Source organism: Zingiber officinale, chromosome 3B (assembly GCF_018446385.1).
Source record: "Zingiber officinale cultivar Zhangliang chromosome 3B, Zo_v1.1, whole genome shotgun sequence".
In the NCBI taxonomy this organism is placed as follows: Eukaryota; Viridiplantae; Streptophyta; class Magnoliopsida; order Zingiberales; family Zingiberaceae; genus Zingiber; species Zingiber officinale.
Genome location: NC_055991.1, coordinates 101,682,896 through 101,689,683, shown reverse-complemented (window position 1 = coordinate 101,689,683; position 6,788 = coordinate 101,682,896). Strand labels below are relative to the sequence as shown.

General features: G+C 34.5%; 1 pseudogene; it reads left to right on the top strand.

The window, feature by feature from the left end:
* Positions 1-5,482: 5,482 nt before the first annotated feature.
* LOC121968717 lies at positions 5,483-5,643 on the top strand (annotated as a pseudogene).
* Positions 5,644-6,788: the final 1,145 nt, after the last annotated feature.

The following is a 6,788-nucleotide window of genomic DNA, read 5'->3' as shown; positions in this document are numbered from 1 at the left end:
TCGCGGCATCTTCCTTTTCCAGCTCGATTTGGCGGTGGTCCTCCAAATCCAAGCTCCGATTCCCATCAGCAACATTCGGAGGTGGTCTTCCGGTGTTCCTGAGCTTCACTCGACGTTCATCCACGTTCCACAGCCTTCCATCAGATCCAGAGGCAGATTTTCAGATTTTCGGCATTTTCTTGGGTTTAGGGTTGTTTCAGCTCGTCGGGGGTGGTCCGTCGGCGTTTTTGAACCTTCCTTGAGCTGATACGCAGCTGAGACGATCCATTGAGGTCCGGAATTGGGTGGTCACGATTTTGGCACTCTTGTGTGACGGCAAGAGTGTGAAACTTGTATGGATTGGTTGTGAGTTGGATTGGTTAAGATTTATTTTGTTTTATTAGTGTTTTATTAGTGCTCTTATCATTGCAATTTAGCATTTCTTTGTTTTGTTGAAGTTTAATTCATGTTTAGTAGTTGTTTAATTCTTGTTTGATGCTTAGTTAATTGTTTAATGTTTAAGTTCTAAGTTAGGGTTTAAATTCTGCTTAGATTAGATTTTATTTCTGTCTTGTTATTTCATATTTAGTTTAAGTGTGTTGATGGATTTATCACAACGTAGTGTGACAATGCGTAATGATTTGTTCATTGGCACATAGTTAGGTTTTAGTTATGCTTTAGATTAATTTCTTTACCGCTGTACTTTTCATTTGTTAGATTTAAATTCAAGTTTAATTCCCCCCAATTCCATTTTTATATCGAAAACCCCAAAAATAGGAAATAAAGATAATCCTAAATTACATTCTACCGTTGGTTCCTCGGATCGATCCTGGGCTCGTTACTACAACATTATTGTTTAATTAAGGGGTTCAGTGGAATATACATTTGTACAATTTGATTAGCGGATGTGACAGATTGGATACGCGCTTTATCAGTGAGCCCTATTTCGGATGGTCAAAATCACTCAAGAGAATAGAGTAAAAACCACATAGTCAACAAGAAGTTGACTGGTCTATGCACCCAGACTGCCCTGGGCAGCCTAGGGCACCTCCTCAACGTGCCTTTATCGAAGGCAGCCTGGGTGGCCAAGCTGTTCCAGGCGTCTGGACCAAATAAGTTTTATCAACACTAGTCATTGCGAGCCGTTGCGACGTGGATAAAGTTTTATCCACACCTAAGTACTCGGAGCCCTTCTAGGAGCCCGAAGTTGCCACATCACTAAATGGTCAGATTTGACCAGCAGGCTATAAATAAAGTCTTGGTCTTAATAATTCAATACAACACTTTCTGTACTTCGAACTACATCTCTATTTTCAAGTTATGTGCTTCCAACGATTGTAAGAGGCTTCTCCGCCTACGACAAAAAAAGAATTTGATTAGTGCTTTCAACATCTTGGATTAACAACCTACCCGGTTGTAACCAAGTAAAAAATCATTAGCATCTTTTAATTTATGCATTTTAGTTTATTCTAATAAAGTGGTTGTATTAATCAAGCGGTAAGTTTCGAGAAAATTCTGTTTGCTTTTTCATTGCAATTCATCCCCTCTTGTCAGCCGACCGAGGACCAACAAGTGGTATCAGAGTCAAGTTAGTCTCAAAAGGACTAACTATCATCTGAACCAAAAGAAATGGTCGGATCTGGCATCTACCCGCCAAAAGTTGAGGGAAACTTCGCAATGTGGAAAAGGCGCATGGAGGTATTCTTCAAGATTGATTTTGAAATCTTATTAATTATAAAATATGGTTTTTGTAACACCTACGGATCAACAAGGAGCCAAGAAAGAAGAGTACACATGGACGAAGATGGAATAATCAGACTTCGTAGCAAATAGAAAAGCAGAGTTCCATCTGCTTAGTATTCTTCCGCCCCAGGAGGTCAACTGAATCGGAATCTACGACTGGACCAAAGATCTTTGGAAAAAATTCTTGGAGCTTCACGAAGGTACTTCAGAAGCCAAACTTGCAAAGGGGGGGGGGGGCATCTTCTGAAGCCAACTAACGAACTCCCGGATGAACAAGAGATAAATGGTAGCCCAACTCCATGCAAGGATCAAAGATTTGATCACCCAACTCAATAACCTTGGAGAAAAGATAACAAATTATGACTCTTTAAGGTATGTACTTAATCCCTTTCCGAGAACTCAAGAGTGGTCAGCCTTAGTAGATGCTTACTATATTTCTAAGGATCTCGAGGCAAGTACTCTTGAAAATTTATTTTCAACTTTTGAACTTTACGAGTCTCATCGTGTCGATAATCAAGAAATAGAAAAATCTAAAAATATTGCCCTAAAAGCCAAGAAGGATGAATCAGACGCCGACACTTCCCTCGATGATGACGAATCAATATATATGATAAGGAAATTTAAGAAATTCTTTAGATCTAATAAATTTAATCAAGTGCAGGCAAAGAAAATAAGAGCAAGGAAGATAAGATGTTATAACTGTAATGAAGAGGGGTACATCAAGGAGGACTGCCCAAAGCTGAATAAGAAGGACAACAAGCAAGGTCCAAGCACAACAAAGCAAAAAACTCTAAAGGCGACTTGGGACGAGTTGTCATTAGAATCAGATTTGGAGGAGTACGTTGGACTTGCACTGATGGCAAGTCACTAGGACAAGAGCATAAACGAAGGGGGAGGCTCCTCAAAAAAAGCTAATGCGAGGAGGAAGAAACAAACTTCAGAGTAGATCCGATAAGTGAGGTATGTTTAATACCCCTGACCAATTATATACAGGTATTAAATCTATTACTAGATCATTTTATACACTTAAATAAAAAAATAATAATAATTTGAAAAAGGAAATTTTAGAATTGAAAAATATATGTCCTTTAGAAATGTGTGATAAATTAAAAGATGAAAATAAAAATTTGAAGGAACAAATTGAAAAATCTAAAATTTTTGCATGTATTAATCAAAATACCTGGAGAAATTATAGAAGCATAAATTGGTATCTTAAATATCATAAGTAATAAATTATAAAAATATCATAAAAATGTATCAAAGAAATTTCTTATCAATCCTGTAAGTAAAAATTTATTTTGGATACTAAAATCTTGCTTAGTATAAATAAATATTTTTTCGTTAGAATATTAATTTTACTTAAAAAATTAAGTTTATATGCCTACTATTAACATTTTATTGCTGAAAATTTTTACTCTATTGCTTGAATGAAAAATCTCTCAGTATTAATTTTTTTAGAATTTTTTTATTATTTTTTTTGAATTTTTAATTGAAAAATCATAATTTAAAATGGATAAGTATTTTAAAAAAACCTAATTTTTTTTATAGAATTACCCTTATATTTTGAATAAAGAGACAAATCAACCTGATTTTTATATTAAAAAAAATATTTTTAAAAAATATTTTTCTAAAAGAATCATGTCTAGCTTCTTTCGTACAATCTTTCTGTTCGAAATTTTTATCCAAATTTTATATAGTGATAGAATCATTGAATTTCTATTTTAAAATATTTTTTATAAATTTTCTTTAAATAATAAATTTTCTATGGATTATTTACTGAAAACTTTATTTTTAAAACTAAAAATCTTGAAAACTTATTTTGAAAAATTTAATTTTTTTGTTAACTGTGCATTCTGTTCTCAATACTTAAAAAATTGAAAGATTTATTTGAATAAAAATGTTTTTTTTAATTTAACTTGCAAAAACTATGTCTATGCAAAATAATTTGTTTGTGTTAAAATACTTCTAAATTTTTCATGAAAATTTTTCTGTATATTCATATACTTCTGTTGAACTTTAAGAGAAATTTTCAAAATTTTTGAAATGTTAAACTTATTTTTAAATAAAATTTATAAATGTGATTATTAAATCGCCTTAACTCTTAGAAAAAGTTTTAAATTTTTTAACTTTATTTTCCCCGACTTTATTTTATGCTATGATCAAAGGCGGAGATGAGAGCTAAAGTCTAGGGGAGGTTATGTTTGTAATTTTGTAGTTTGCAAAATTTCAGTTTTGATTTTCATTTTATTAAAATTATGTTTTTACCCTAACTCTAACTCGGGTTGATGCACATCAAAAAGGCAAGATTGTATGGATCCCGAGGTAGTTTTGATGTGGTTAACCAATTTAAGTTAGGTCCTGTGTGTGTTTGATGTCTTGTGTCTAAGTGTGCAGGAACTTAAGAGCACAAGAAGTTGAGCGAAAGACACAGCTAACAAGAAGGACGACACGGGAGAGAGTCAACGGGCTCGGTGCGTCCGAGAGACGAGGTGCTACGGAAGAGTAGGCTAGCAGACGAGAAGGAGGTGCACAGTATTTTCGAGGGCGAGAAGCAAGAGCAGAAACTTGCTCGAGGAAAACGCTAGAAAATGGATTCGGGTGAGTCATATTCTAGATAGCCGAAATCACCCAAATGAAGAGAAGAAATCGGACAGTCAACAAGAAGTTTACTGCTCGAGAGCCTAGACTAAGTCCAGACGCTCGGACTGGTCAAAGCTCCCAGACCACCCTGGGCACCCTAGGGCACCTCCTCAACGTGCCTTTATCGAAGGCGCTCTGGGCGCCCGGAGTTGTTCCAAGTGTCTGGAGCTATTCCAAGCGCTTGGACCAAATAAGTTTTATCAACACCAGCCGTTGCGATGTAGATAAAGTTTTATCTACACTCAGGTGCCTGGAGCCCTTCCAGTCTCCCGAAGCTGCCATGTTAACAAACAGTCAGATTCAACCAACAGACTATAAATAGAGCTCTAGTCTCAGTAGTTCAATTCAACATTTTCTGTACTTCGAACTACATCTCTGTTTTTAAGTTCTGTGCTTCCAACGCTTGTAAGAGGCTTCTCCGCCTATGATAAAAGGAGAATCTAATTAGTGCTTTCAACGTCTACGATTAACAACCTCCCCGGTTGTAACCAAGTAAAAATTGATAGTCTCTTTTAATTTATTCATTTTAGTTTTATTCTAAAAAAGTGGTTATGTTAATCAAGCTGTAAGTTTCAAGAAAGGCATGTTTGCTTTTTCGAGACAATTTACCCCCTCTTGCTAGTCGACCGAGGACCAACACTATTCGAGTCTTGGCTCGTAAAAAAATTTGTTCGAGTTCGTTCGAGCCAAGCTCAAGCCTGATTTCGAGCTCGAAAATATTATCGAGTCAAGCTCGAGCTTAACAATTTTTGGTTCGTGAGTTCGCAAACATGTTCATTTAGAAACTTGCAAAAGTGTTCGTTAAGAGACTCGCGAACATGCTCGTTAAGAAGCTCGTTTATCTTATTATATATATTGAGCTGAGCTTGAGCTAGTTAATTTTATTATGAGCCAAATTCGAGCTTAAGAACTAAAGTTTGAATTGAACTTGAGCCGAACTCAAGTTTAGGGATAATGAACTGAGCTCGAACCTCTTACTGTTCAACTCAATTCAGCTTGTTTACAGTCCTAATCAAATATTATATTAAATTAATTTTTATAAGGGGAAGTTCGTTATAGTAGCTTGCTGCTGAGCGTCACCCTAACATTGCACTATTGCATAGGTCTGATACACCTTTACCCAATTTATGGGCGACCTTTTTGCTAAGATTAAGTGTAGTATTTGTTCTTATCAGTTTAATATCTTATATAAAGAATTAAATTAATTTTTTATGAAGAAGAGTCCGTTACTCGCATACGTTCATGTATTATATTACACGCGTAACTAAGGACGGAGCTATGTATAGCTTTGATGGAACAGATGCCCCCACTTCAATTTCACGATCGCTAGTATCATTAAAATAATGTTACTAATTGTAAATATTCTTTAAAAAATATTTTTTTAAAATTTTAATTGATTAATTTTGGAGGTAAATTATCTTCTTTTTAATTTATTTATAGCCTATCAACTAAATTTCAAACATAACTATAAGATCGTTCTTCAAAATATTTATTTTTATTAGAATTCAAAATCCTTTTTTTTAATTAATTTCTCTAAGCATTTTAATATTTTATCCGGAAAAAAAATTTAAAAATTTATTATTAAGTGAATCAAACAATTCCTGTCTTAAAAATTGTAATAATGCTATGCTCCATGTAGGTCTATGATATATACAAGTTTAGACATGGGTTTTTTTTTTTAAAGATTTATGCATCCTACCCATATTTTGTTGGAATTGTTGAATTGGTCAAAAAAAAAATGATCAAATAGAAATATAAATGGTTATTTTCGACTAAATCGTTATAAATTAATGGCTCATATGAATAAAAAATTAATACTTAAGATTATTCAAATTACAAAGGCTTTGTCTATTTTAATCCGACAGGGTATCAGCTTGAATATGAGTAATATGTGTGAATATAATTTTTCTAATTTTTCATGGGAACAATGAGCAGTGTAAAAATTGCTTGATAAATTCAAATCGGTGAATCTTAAAAATTAGGACTACAAACAGAGATTAAATTTTTGGTAAAATTAATAAAAATATCACCCTCAGTCCACACTTGTGGAGCAACCAAGGGCCTCAGTGAACACGCATGCCCAATCGTCTAAGCACCGATCAGTCTACTGCCAGAAAGTCATGCTACCATGACCACTTCAAACAAAGTCGAAAAGAAGATAGAATTTTCAACGATACAATAAAGATATGCTCTAGAGGAGACTAAGGTTTGAGGGGTCACATCGATCATGACGGCGTTCTATGTTGACGTGCAATCTCCAAAGTACGTAGCTCAAGTGATTGAAGATGAAATTCTACTGGCCATGGAAGATCCACATGGTGGATCCTTTATCCCGCAGGGAGTCCAGATGGTTTTTTTCAAGACTTTGTTAGTGTAGGAATCATGTGGCAGTATTCTATCTTTTGAGACAATCCAACTTCCCAACC